This window comes from Semicossyphus pulcher, unplaced genomic scaffold, assembly GCF_022749685.1.
Source record: "Semicossyphus pulcher isolate SPU_LCO1_2020_fin unplaced genomic scaffold, fSemPul1.0.p SCAF_22, whole genome shotgun sequence".
Taxonomy (NCBI): domain Eukaryota; kingdom Metazoa; phylum Chordata; class Actinopteri; order Labriformes; family Labridae; genus Semicossyphus; species Semicossyphus pulcher.
In genome coordinates, this window is record NW_027211696.1 from 20,192,130 (window position 1) to 20,206,299 (window position 14,170).

The following is a 14,170-nucleotide window of genomic DNA, read 5'->3' on the forward strand; positions in this document are numbered from 1 at the left end:
CATCACGGTGGAGGGGAAACAATTTCATGCAAGGGGAGCGGAAATGAACGCATTTAACACTCTCAGTATTTCAAACAGGAAAGTGCGTGGGTTGCATTGAGGAAAGGTCTTCCTGCTGAGTTGCACGTGAGCTGAGACTAATTCCACTGATTAAAAAACGCCCTGGGTGCATCCTCTGTTTAACGCTGTGGCTTTTTCACGCATCAGCAGGATCATTTCTCTGATCCTTCCTGGTCTGTAGACCTCAGTTTACAAGCAGACATGGCGTCCTGCATGGTGCTAACATGCTCTCCATCAGGGGTGGTAGCTCAGCCTCATCCTCCTCTCTCCCAGAGCAGAGCTGGCCTTCTTCACCTGTCTGCGATGACTCTCCCTCAGTGCCGCCTGTTTTCACGAAACTCTGAATAATTTCCCCTTTTCAGGAACATGTATTTATAGTTTGAACTTCTATAACACATATAAACACAATAACTTGTGATGAGGAGTCACAAGTGGATGTTGCTTCATTTTAAGGTGTCACATGTCACATGACTGGGGACTGGCATTTGCACCAGACCAGCCTGATCTTTGACCCAAACATCCGAGTATCGGCATGAACAGAACACAACAGCTGCCCTTAAACACACAGCACAGCCACAACACAGTCACAAACAAGTGGACAGCACACAGCGCTGGTGTCTCATAAATAAATGTCTTTCAATCAGGCAGACAGAAAGATGACTTTTTTTAATCCACAGGGGAAATTAGATTGTGGCAGCAGCCAATGAGATTTCACTTTACAAGAAAAACAAAACCAGGACAAGAAAACTACGGAAGAGTTTTGTTTTTCCCAATTAACGAGATTAACCCTGAAAAGGAGGCTCTGACGTGCACACGCTCAGGCTGCTGCTGCTGATCAGCCTGACCAAGGCTCAGTCCCCGTCTCCACCCTAAAGCCTGAGCACTGAACCCTCACAGACTTTAACGCCGTCAGGCGTGAGGGTTTGAGAACCGCATATGGCATCACATGTTGGAAACCAGATGGGCCATTAACTGTAATATGAAAACAAGCCGACCTGCAGCGTGTGTGTGTGTTTTACAATGTTTACAGATTTTAACAAACTTTTTTTTTGTTCAAACTTTATTGATACTACCTCAATGCACCAACATTTGTTAACACTTAGTTTGGGCTGGACAAAGTTTGTGTACGTCACCAAGTTCGCTAAGAATTCTGGGTAAGTCCCACAGGACAGTCTGCAGATATGCGTGCAGTGCTCAAAATGACGTGGCCTAAATGTAGCATGTAGTGTGCAAACAAAAGCAAAATGTGCAGTTTGCCAAAAATACTCGGATGTCGTACTGATTCGGAGAAAATCTCCAGTATGCATCGGACTGGTCTACCTCGCCTACTATATCCCACAATGCAAAGCGCTGGAACGTCACAGCGGCAGATGAAGTGACGGACTTGGCCTGGGACCTGAGGAGGCCTGGGACCTCACGAAGCCTGGGACCTCACGAGGGCCTCGGACCTGACGAGTCCTGGGACCTGACGAGGCCTGGGACCTCACGAAGCCTGGGACCTCACTAGGGCCTCGGACCTGAGGAGTCCTGGGACCTCACGAGGCCTCTGACGCTGCATTTTTCAAGAATTTATCTGTTTTTTGTTTTAGTTTTTATCAAAAATCTGCAGAACTTTCGTTCTCTTTCTCTGCAGCCGTCTCTTTGGTTGGTGCCTGGGTTAATTTTCTTTCCGCCTTGTATAACCGGCTTAATCACCAGTTTGAGACAGCAGTTGACCTTTTCTTTGGCTGAATTCAAAGAATCATGGGAGAGTGTGTTTTTATTGATTTTGTCTTTTAAAAGCGTAGAACTGCTGCAAAACATTACTTTATGAGTCAAAAACATCTTACTTGCTGTAGTAGTCGTAGTATAAGTTGTAGTAGTATTATAATCTATGCTTTGATGACCCGTTCATACGGCTCGAGGGGCCTTTACTTCCACAGAGCCGGTCCATCACTGCTCATGTTTTAGAGGTTGTGAATCACTGATCTTAAAGAAAATATTTCACTTAATAATATATATTTTAATATTCAGTCATATTAGGGCCTAAAAGGTCCTCAAACGTTTGCGTCTTGTGTGCAGGCTGGGACGTTTTAAACACTAAATGTGTGCTTTCAGTGAACGTGCATTTTTCGCTCCGGGTGTTTCAGGACATTTCATAAAAAGCTGAGCTATAAACTCAAAAACAAAAGTGCTGTTTGTAATATTTGGGTCAGTGAGTAATGTGGAGAAAATCGGCCTCTCGCTTTCAGCAACGTGACGGAGAAGAGAGTTCCTCGTATGTTCTATAAGAGAGAATACTGTCCGTCACCTGCACAAAGAGTGAGTCAGACTATACATCAGAGTGGAAACACATGATGCTACGGCTCAAGTGTTACAGGCGTTCATTACAAGAGGAAGCTCGAGGCCTTTTGGTCAAGACTTCCTCTTTATGAAACGCCTCCATCAGCATTCAGGAAGGAAGACATGTGAGGAGGACTCCGGCTCCGGCACGAACACAAGCATGGCTTTGAACTGGTACAGTGATGTGAGGTCTGCAGATTTCACACAGCAGTCAGATGAGGGGCTGCGGTGCGCTGCAGCTCTCCCTTATGTCCCTCTAATACGTTTGAAGAGATCATGTGTACGCTCAGTCATAGAGCCCCTCTTCATCACACAAATCCACCAAATCCATGAATAAAGACTGATGAGACGACGGTTGAGGGTTGTACGATTTTATTCCCCGGAGCTACGTTCAGCAGCCACGTTTGATAACTCCACAAAGAGACGTCTTTTTATTCTTAGGCATGCCGAACATTTTCCTGCTGGTCAGAGAGTGATGTTCAGAGGTCACGATTACCTAACGACCAATTAGAAACGATCACACGGCACGCTGCACTGCAACGTGATCGCTAAATACTAGTAAGGGGACTCCATGCACAGACGTCCAGACTCCACGAGAAGTCACTGCTTAAGTCTGAATCACCTGTAAGAAGGATGCCATGAAGTTCTTTCAGACATCTGCGGTTCCCAGAGGATGTGTCCCAATGGCTAATGTGCTCATCTTCTTTCTCCCAGTGCAACCAGAGAAAGATCTCGACAGCTCGTAGATGTGTGGCCTTAAAAGACATACAACAGCCTTGCTCTGTCTTAAGCTTCGTAAAAGAGTTTTACGCCCCACCCTAAATCGGCTCTGTGGGGCAAAAACCAATCCCCAAACAGACCCAAAAATATCACTTAAAACACCTTAAAACACTCAGATTTATTATGAGACAGACGTACAACCAAATCATTAAACAAAGGCCAACTAAGGACCAAAATAACACGACACAAAATCCCCGTCTGAGAGGCACAAGCCAGCCGTCCACTCTCCAAAAGCCTCTGTGGGTGAGTTTTAAACACTGTTCCAAGGCCAGGTACAGGAGGGGAAAAGGGACAAACAGAACAGGGAAACATACAGCCCTAACAATGAGTGCAGGTTTGGCTACCTGCTTGCATTTCGTGTTTTCTGCTAAGCTAGGCTAACTGTCTTCTGGCTGTTCTTTGCACACAGACCTAAAGCCTGGCCTAAATTTGATTCCACAGGTCTCCAGCCCTGCTCCTGGAGAGCGACCGTCCTGCATGTTTTAGGCTTCGTCATGCTCGAACACACCTGATTTGAATGTTATGCTCATGATCAATCCCCTGAGACGCTTCAGTTGGTTGATCATTCAAATCAGACGTGTTAGAGTACAGAGAAACCTAAAACATGCAGGGCGGTAGCTCTTTAGGAGCAGGGCTGGATCAGACAGACACATCTCTAATGCTCAGGAACGTAGCACAACATTTTTGGGCCTGTAGCTGACATCGGCCTATCGGTCCCTCCTTGCATACACGGCAGTTTATTCTAGTGTCTTTATGCGCCCGTCTCACACCACAGCCCTGCACACTCAGTCATCTTTCCCCCCAAACTGTCCCTGCTCCTGCCAAATATGAAAGAACAGGCAGCATGCAAGGTGTAGCAGTTAGCGCAACCTTGGTATTAATTAGACAAACAAGATCTAAAGTGTCCACAGCAGGAGATTCTCCATGTGAGACACAAATGTAAAGCTCCTGTGAGGAACCTTCATGTTGCGTGGATGTTGGCGCCCCCTGTGGACAAACAGTACGTCTGCCCTCGTTGCTGATCTTGTCCTGTACATGTGTGAGTCGTGAAAACTCTCCTCCTTCTTTCTTTGAACAGTCCAACGACCCGGTGGCAGCAGGAAACAGGGGTGGATGACGTACATGAAAGCTACACCTGAGTAAAAGTTCAGATATCGAACTGGAACATGACTTTGGTAGAAGTGAAAGTCAGCTGTTCTAATATCACTGGAGCAAAAGTCTTCTGATCTTTACTGAACTTAAGTATCAAAAGTATTTTTCTCATATTAATTGTACTTAAAGGGCCAGTTCACCGATTTTCAACCTCAGTCCTATCGTGCTATTACCGGGAGCTAATTACCTTATGGTAGGGAAAATTCACTCTGTGCCTTTGGAGGGCGCTATCTGCTTCTCCAACGGGCCCTGGAAAACCTCCACCAGACTACGTCAAACATGTCATCTGGCAAAGGTCAGGGAGCTCGCTAAACTACACTTCCTCAATCGAGGACGCCGCCTCCGATGTCATGTCTCGTTCAGAATCGTCAGGTTTGAAATGTCGACTGCAGACCTGAAGAGTTTTTAGACGATCCACCGGTATGTTCTCGTCGTATTTCAGATTCTGAACCGCTCTGAGCCGTTGCCTTCAGCGAAACGGTAGTAATTAACTCCAGCGTCTCTCGCTGGGCCGTTCCTTTTAGAGGGAGGGGCGCAATGCACGCTGGGAGTTGTAGGAATGTAGAATGGGTGAAACCACGTGCTGTTTTCACAACTTGCTCCTCAGCTATGGCGCCAATTTCAAAGAACAGAGAACACCAGCTTTGACTGACAGCGGGACAATTCCTCCTTCAAGTATTGAAAGTAAAAAGTATTAGTAAATGATGTCAGTAAAAAAGACAGTGATCACAATTTCCAGAATTCTGAACTTTATTTTTAATTGCAGTCGCCTGAAGAAAAACAACTCGTCACCACCACCATCTGTCACTGGAGTATCTGGTGCCGACACCGTTGCCGTCGGTGCCTCCATCATGTATCATCCAGTATCACCGTCGAGTGGTCGTCGCTACGCACCTGCACCTGACGGAACTTCAAAACCAAACAGCAGCTTTAAAATCCCTTGTTGCACGTTTGCTCTTGATTTACCTTCTTCAAGGTTTTTACGACGTTGCAGTTTTAACCTCTCAGTTTCCGTTCATTTAAAGAAAAAATCCCAAATCATTAGACCACCAAATTTCTGCCAATTTAATTTAGAGTGACACAGATTCTTCGGGGAAATGTAAGGGTTAACAGAAGTATAAAAACTTTGCTCATACAGCTCATATAGACGCATCAGGATGAATAAAAACTGCTCACATTAGGCTTCAGTACAGGAAATACTGCGGGACAACTGGGTGGAGTGTGTCCGGGATGATAACTATTGTTGCGTCCAAATCAATACATGTGTTTTTAATGATCTATGAACGAGGCAGGCATGCAGCAAAATGTCTGAAGCAGCTAAACTCAGTGCATCATCAGCGATATCATATGCTCGCTGTGAATGCTCCAGATAAATAACATTCATAATCGGCACAATGGGACATCAGACTTTGTACCGGGGGGCTGCGGGGGTAAAGTCTGCTTCAAGTCTGGTTCAACTGATGCAGACATTCCTGTTAGAGGGCACCGCTCTAACAACTCGAGATAAGTGGAGATAAGTTCAGGAGTGCAGTGCATGAGGAGACGAGGCTGTAAGTGTTGCTTACAGGTAGATTTTGTTACTTAAGACAAAACCAGGCTAGCTGTTTCCAGTGTTTATGCTAAGCTAGCTAGCTACCTCCTGGCTCTAGCTTCGTAGTTGGTGTGAATATGTGAAAGTAGGTTAAATTTTCTTATCTAACTTCCAACATGTAAGTGATTAAGAGTATTCTTCTGAACTGTTCCTTTAAATGCGACAGCAGTAAAATATATTTTCAGACTGATTTAAATGCGTCATCTCGTGTCCTACAGTAACCCCGTTTATCATTTTAATGTGGTTATTGTGAGACCAGGAAGCGGTCCATCACGGAGGAGATCATTTAAGGATTTTGTAACTGCTGTGAGGCGTTCAAATGACGCAGAAAAAAAAGGATTTATGAATGAAATTGTTCAGGTGTGTTCCCTGAGGACTCATAGCGGACAGAGCTTAAAAACGATAAAAGATGAAGGTTAAGATGAAGAGGATGGAGCAGAGGAAACTGAGGCAGCATTCAGAGAGGAGGCGAGGGCATGAATGAGAGGTTCAAGGTCAGCTCGGGATCGACAGTGGGAAACAGGATTTGTCATTGTTTTTGATTTGATTGCCAAAAAGAAAGTTTAAAAACGGCTCCCGGGTCGTCGACTGCCTGCGTAACACTGAACTGAAAAGGACGTTATGAAAGTTATATTTCCGAGTTTTCGTTGAGACTCAAGGTTCTTCACATGCAGACGGGAAGTAAAAGATCAGATTAAAAGGTCATGTGGTGCCACAGTTCCTGCAAGTTTTTGGTGTTAAATTTATATTTTCAGGTTTCTGTTATCAAACGTTTGATTCAATGATGTCTTCGTCCTAAAACTCTGAGCTGCAGCTCTGCAGGAAAGTAACATGTTTATTTTATTTTCATCATAATTCAATGTTAAATAGACTTGAAATTAAGGCAGATAAAGCTTAGATATTTATTTATTGACTAAACTAAAACTTTATTTATATAGCAACTTTCTACGGTGGCCGTCAAGGGCCATCGTGCTGCAACGGTTTTGGCTGCAAATTCAAAAACACATGCAAGGTACCAAAATAAATGCAACGAGAGAAACGTGCCGCAAGAGGCCCACAAGACGAGGTCAAAACCTAGCATGCGGCTGACCGCATCAGGTCAATGTCAATTTTGTTGGCAATGTGTTACAAGGACTGTCCTTATGAGGCCGATGACGAGGTGTTTGAAAGCAGGTGCACGCTGCGGACGTAGGTGAGGACAGCGGGCGAGCAGCAGAGGAGCAGCCCCGCCTGCTCCCTGAACAAAGTATCCAGAGCCATAGAGACAGAGAGTCACGTCAGTGGAGGTCTAATATGCTCCATGATCCACCATTGCGATGAAAAATAAAATTGCATTAACATCAAATATGCTGCAAAGCAGAAACGATACAAACACAAAAACACATGCAAAAGAAAAATGCTGCAACTCCAGTCAACACAGCGGACGTGCTCCAGCAGAGCTCAGTTTGAGGACAGTGCACAGCGCAGTGGTTTCCCTGCTGGGGTTTGGCTCCAAGCATCTCGGGGCTTCCCCCAGTGAATTCCCGCTCAGGCCTCCAGAGACGGGCACAAACAGACGCCTGACCTCCCTCTCACTCATCTCCCCATCCCCTCCGTGTCAAATCATGTAGTGGAGATAATAGGAAACCGCTTGATCCGGGTGCTGGTTGGGGTTTATCACTAGATTCAAGTCAGTGTGTCGGCCAGAACACCACTTAAGGCCAGAGCTCAAGAGTGTGTATTGAAGAGGCGAGCGATGGTTGATGCTGCTTTATTTCCTCCTTAGTAGTGACAGGCTGTGTGGTACACTCATATGAACAGAGAAGTGATGAACACTCATTACACGAGATTCTCTCTCATAAATACATTCTGTGAAGTTACTGCCAATGTGACCCTAACACTTCCTGTTATTTACGGCTAAAATTAAATCTCCCGCTGCCCAACCGGCAGGAGACCTTTATTTTGAAAACCTATGGATGTGCTACATCCGTCACCGAGTGATCAAAGCACAGACGGCCACAATATGACTAACACCATTCACGTCAGACCCAAGCTCAACAATAACATTACTAAAACAGATTTGGAAACATCACATAGTCAACATCAAAGGGCCGAATCCTGATCAGGATTGGCTGACATTAAGTGTTTCTACATTAACACAAGAAATACGGTCATTCAGTAGAAAAATACTCTTATGTATTTACGCACACATCACTCTTCACAAGTTATTGCACCGCACTGTCCCTCACTCATCCACCACTCATCGTGCAGCAGCCTGCTTATTAATGTGGATGATGTCACTGAATACAGCGAGCCTGTGGGTAAGCGCCCAATCGTATTATCTGAACGATATAATCCAATAACCAGCAGTACGTCAAAACAAAAGACCCCACATAATTAACGGCACTTAATAATAGTTATTAATAGGGATAGACCGATTATCGGTGCCGATATTCGGCATTTTGACGCATATCGGCATCGGCCTTTTTTTTTTTTATCCGACAGCCGATAAGAGTTCATTTCTTTGCAAATTTTATTTAACTTGTTTTATTTACTTTATAAAACTTCAGGAAGTTATTTATTTATTTACATTTTCAGTTAACTTTATAAGAGATGCTGCTGACCCTGGGAACTCCCTGCACCTTTTGTTTGTTTGTTTAATAAACATGTGCTTAAAGGCATTTAAACAAAGTTAAGTGTTGGAGTTTTTATTATTCAAAGTTTTGACACCAACATTTTCACTTTTACTGCAAATGAATATCGGCTCCAAATATCGGTTATCGGCCTCCTTGACTACTAATAATCGGTATCGGTATCGGCCCTGAAAAAACCATATCGGTCTATCTCCAGTTATTAACACACTTGTAACTTTGCAGCCTTTTCTACAAATCACCCCCGAGTCCCGTTTAGCCTCACTGGCTGCTGTAACGTTAACGCCACCACCTGTCGTCACACTCCGCCTTCATTCCCCACTGAAACCGATGATTAAAACTCAGGTTTATGGATGTAAATACACCAGCGAACTTTACGTCTCGCTTGCAGAGAAGACCCTCCAAACCCACCGTGTAAAATACAGATCACCATAATAAATCTGTGATATAATGGATAATGTTATTTCCTGTTGCACCAGTGTTTTATAAGGAGCATTTTGGCACAACTTCCCTGCTGGCAGAAAATCAGAGGCCACGATGAACGTGTTAGATCCGTGGCCTTCATCGCGATGGCTGACAACATTCAATCATAATTATAGCCTGTAGTCTGCAGGGTTATCATGGACCACCCTGAAGGAAACAATGGGTGGAAATGTGTTTGTTTCCTAATTGTATAACATGCAAAAATGGATTCATGAGAGAGTTCCTGTTTAAAACTAGCAAACTCTTAATAAGGACATGTGAGGCGTACACCTGACTGTGCTGATTAAACTGCTCCTGGTGGATAATTAGCACGACGGATTTCAGCTCTGGTTCTTTGAAAACTTCTTTTTATCTGAAAAGTCAAACAAGGCTGCAGAAGAGAGAGACCGTCATGTTTTCAGTGCTCGTCAGACCGTGACATCTCCCTGTCCTTTTCCGGGTTCCGTGATTGGTTGCAGAATATGAGAACATCAGCCGTGGAAGACAATAACAGACTTATTGGGAAACAGCTCTGACATTATTAGAACCATAAAACTTTTATATTTAAACATCCAGCAGACACAAAGAAATATTTATCTGAACTTATCTAAAATATTGATCTGTTTCTGGTCAGGAGACGGATATAAGTCCAACATTCCCTCTCTTTTAACTCTGTTTGTGTTCTCCACCACCTCCTGGGGGAAACATCCCTCTCTTTAGCTGCTAAATGCTCCAAACTCCGTCTGTGTGCTGTTAAAATAGTTTTTACACTGGAAACGGCTGCTTCTAAGTGTAAACTGGGTAAATGCCAACTATAAACTGTAAACTATAAACAGATTTGTGTTTGAGTTCGATTATAAGAAGATTCAGGAACTACATAACCCAGAGAGACTTGGCTGGTCAGGTATCACACTGATTTGTTTAAAGGATGTTTTATCTCACATTATAATCTGGCTCAAATACGACGGCTGAACATCCACTCAGCAAAACACTGTGAAATGTCTCCTTGTCTGTACAAACTGCCTTCTGCTGCAGCCAAATATTTCACCTTCTGACTCATCAGTCCAGAGCACCTGCTGCCATTTCTCTGCAGCCCAGTTCCTATGTTTTCGTGCATCGTTGAGTCGCTTGGCCTTGTTTCCATGTCGGAGGCTTTTTGGCTGCAGCTCTTCCATGAAGACCACTTGTGGCCAGACTGTACAGTAGATGGACAGTAGATGGACAGTAGATGGGTGTACCTGGGTCCCACTGGTTTCTGCCAGTTCTGAGCTGATGGCACTGCTGGACATCTTCCCATTTGGAAAGGAAATAAGCTCGATGTGTTTTTCATCTGCTGCACTAAGTTTCCTTGGCCGACTACGAGCGTCTACGATCCTTAACGTCGCCCGTTTCTTTGTGCTTCTTCAGAAGAGCTTGAACAGCACATCCTGGATCCCCAGTGTGCTTTGAAATCTTTGTCTGGGAGAGACCTTGCTGATGCAGTATAACTACCTTGTGTCTTGTTGCTGTGCTCAGTCTTGCCATGGTGTCTGACCTCTGACCTGTGACTTCCACAACCTCACCTTGGTAGCAGAGATGGCTGTTCCTCACCCAAGCCTCCTACCCAGCTGTTTCTGTTTCACTTAATGACTGTGTTTCAACCTACATGTGACATTGATGAACATTAGCACCTGTTTGGTATAATTGGTTGATCATACACCTGACTTTGATCCTACAAAACCCCTGACTGAGTGCAGGTGTACCTGTAAGCATTGATGCTGGTTTGAAAGCAAAGCGTAGTAACACCAAATATTGATTTGGATTTTTCATTTGTTCGCTCACAAAAATAAACATTCATTATTTATATTTTTGAAAGCATTCTTAGTTTACAGCATTTTTTCACACCTGCCTAAAACTTTAGCACAGCACTCTATGTATTATGTATTTATACACATATATTTTGGTCAGTGTTCTGTCACTTTAAATATATTTGCGTGGTTGTCCACTAGGGACTGACTTACCAATGTAAGAGGCAGGTCATGTTCACGGCATTGTGCAGATTATTTTAACATTTTGTGTACCTGGAGTAGTTCAGACATGGACAGAGACGTGTATTTGGAGAACTATATTTGTTCTACGATTACATTAGCATGTATGCTGTGCTGCTAGCTAAGTTAGCCACTTGCCAAGCTGCGTGTATGTGTGTGTTTCTGTATCTCTAACATCCTGAATGCATGTTCGAGAACATCCCAGCGATTGCCTTATTTGTCCATCACCAGAATAAACAACCGAACCGGGAATCCTCGTCTGTGATACTTTTAAAAAGATCACACCCGTGACATTAGCATAGCTTATTTAAACACAAACCAGGACCTTTTTACTAAACTCAACGGGGACGTTTTGGTGCCAAAAACTGAACAAAATGCAAATGTTTACCGACGTTAACCAAGATTAAAAGGTTTGTCCAGTATGAAGATGTGAGAAGCTGCCTGAGGTAGGGGTCCTAAGTCAGGAAGCACACCTGTGGGTTGTATTAGAGTTTAGGAATTGTGCTGGATTTAGCACCTTCATCCGGATGCCGCGAGACACAGAGAACATAGAGGAGTGTTTTTTTAACGTACAGTACATCAAGCTCTTGATAGAAATGAGGTTGAAACAACCAGTTTAAGACCCTCAGGCAGCTGCAGAGTGAGAACATACTCTAACATATACTGAAGTGATTAAGTTTCAGTGCTGGAGCATGGCGCAGAAAAAGCCAAAAATCATAACACATCTTTAAAATCAAACAGTTGGTGAGGCCGAGGGGGAAGTCCGGAGGTTATTATGTCGTCACATAGGGGCCAGAACGTGTATACGCTGAATGACAGGCACATAGTGGAAACACACGATGCAGAGAGAGAGGGCGACAGAGATGATGGTCGGTTTGTAGGTTAGATATAGTCCAGAGATCTTACACTGCAGGGTGCCACAGATGATGTTCTGCAGGTGAGAGACTTGCACGCACTCAGCTGTCAGGGTGCGAGTTGTTCCACGATTACTGGACAGATCAAGTTTCTGCGCAAACAGTGTGCAAAAAAAAGTCCCACCAACTCATAACAATCCTTTAAAATAACACACATGTTGAGCGTTTTTACAGCTTCACTCAAATGAACACAAAGGGCCTCCTGCAGGAACAGTTGAAGCGTTTTGAAGCCCGAATTGCGCCGCCGTTGGGGGTCGCCATATTGGAAATTCCAGAGCCGGCTAATCCAGAGGCAGGCAAAGAGGCGGAGCGCGACAGAGCTCTATAGGAGGGCCGCATGAATCAGCCAGCTACGGCTATGAAGCTAGCTATATGCTCCTCAGCGTAGCTAGCGGTTATTAGCCATAGACTGTATAAATAATGAAAGAGCTAGTTTGACTTTCCCAGGAGGAGATTCTGTCGGTGACTGACTGCAGGTGATCAGTTATCAGACTAAAGAAGTAGCGGACTCGCTGCTCGCTCGCCCGGTGAGAGAGCGGCGAGCCGACACGTAACGGGAAACGTAAAATAACCGCTCTGCTCATCACTGCAGTCCGCTGTAATCTCTCCGGGGAAAAGCTAACAAATCCTGACTCCTCTTTACTGACCGACGATTAAATAAATGTTTGAGAAACACTGCACAGGCTAACAAGCAGCTAAAGGGAGCACAGTATACCTGCTACGTAGTGCTAAAAAAATTTCAATACAGTAACACTAACATTTAACTCACCGAAAAGCTGGAGCTCAGACTTCCTGCACGGCCATAAAGTTCCATAAATCCCACAGAGAGATTATTTGTCCAAACTTTGAATGAAAAAATCCCCAAAAGTCTCCAACAACACAAACAGGTGAAGTTAAGCTCGGTGTCTGTGTGTCTGTGTTGACGTCTAGCAGACAGCCAGCAGGATCCACCTGTCAATCAAGTGATCCGGCCCCTATGATTTAAGGCTTAATATAATTAAAACGGGTGTGTTATAAAAAAAAATTCACCCCCCGTACAGTTATCTTGAACAATAAAATTAGCTATTAATAACAAAACTGTTTTTTGTACCAGGCTGTAAACATGTTTATTTCAGCTGTAAAAATGGACACCTGCCGTAATGTTATTTCTTGTTTTCTGGAGCCTCAAGTGGCCACTCGAGGAACTGCGTTTTTTTGCACTTCCGCTTGGTGTCTACTTACTATCTCCCCGAGAAAGACATTTACTAAAGCTAGCAGTCTAATCTTAGAAATACCGAATAAGCAATCTTACCTGGACAAATAAGATGTGCCGCCTCAAAAGGCAGAGAGACGAGAATAAGTGTAGGGAGGGGAACTTTGGAGGTGAAATATGGGCATGGAGCCACCCTGTCAACAATATAACTTGAAGGCCATGCAGCAAATGGTGCATATCGTCTCCTGTCCTACAGTGGGATTTACGACCGATACGGCCAGGGGTCATCTTGAACCTGTTGAACACTCTCCCTTGAGGCCTGCCATCCGAGTACTCTGGGCCACCGAAGATGTCACATCTCTTCTACCCTAAAGCCTGAATCAGGAAAATTCTACCACAGAACCCTGTTTGATCAGGAGATCAACACTAATTACCAAATTGACTAACGCGAGTTAACTCGGACAGGTCTGTAGAATCGAAATAACATACACTTTACATGAAATACGTAGTAATCAAAACACTCTTACATGAATCAAATCACACTGGTTATAATGATCACATCAAGATTATATTTGAAAGAATTATCACACCTGTAGATTCCAGTATCCAAATTGAACATCTTTCCATACAACAACCTTCTCCTCAGACCTTCTCTGACAGTACATGGCCTATGAACCCTGTTCCCAAGACCCGCAAAGCCTCAGTGAGATAGCTCTGGACTACTAGATCTTTAATACAGTTAATTACCAACACCAACAGTGTCATTAGGAGCCATCCCCAGAGGTCGTAGGTCACCTACTGTCCTACAAAGAACCAAACCCCACCATCCCTTTTGTAGCGTGAAATGATGAAAAAAAGACCCCTTGCGCTTTCTGCTCTAGTCAGGAAAGACGAGGGAAACCTTTAATGACGTAGAGGGAAAGCCCTTTTTTGTCCCCTGACTCAAAGACTAAATTGCTCTAACCTAGATGGAGGTAGCAAGTTGTACAGTCAAACGGCATGTTTCTACAGCAGTTTGAACTCGTCAGTGGTTACATGGA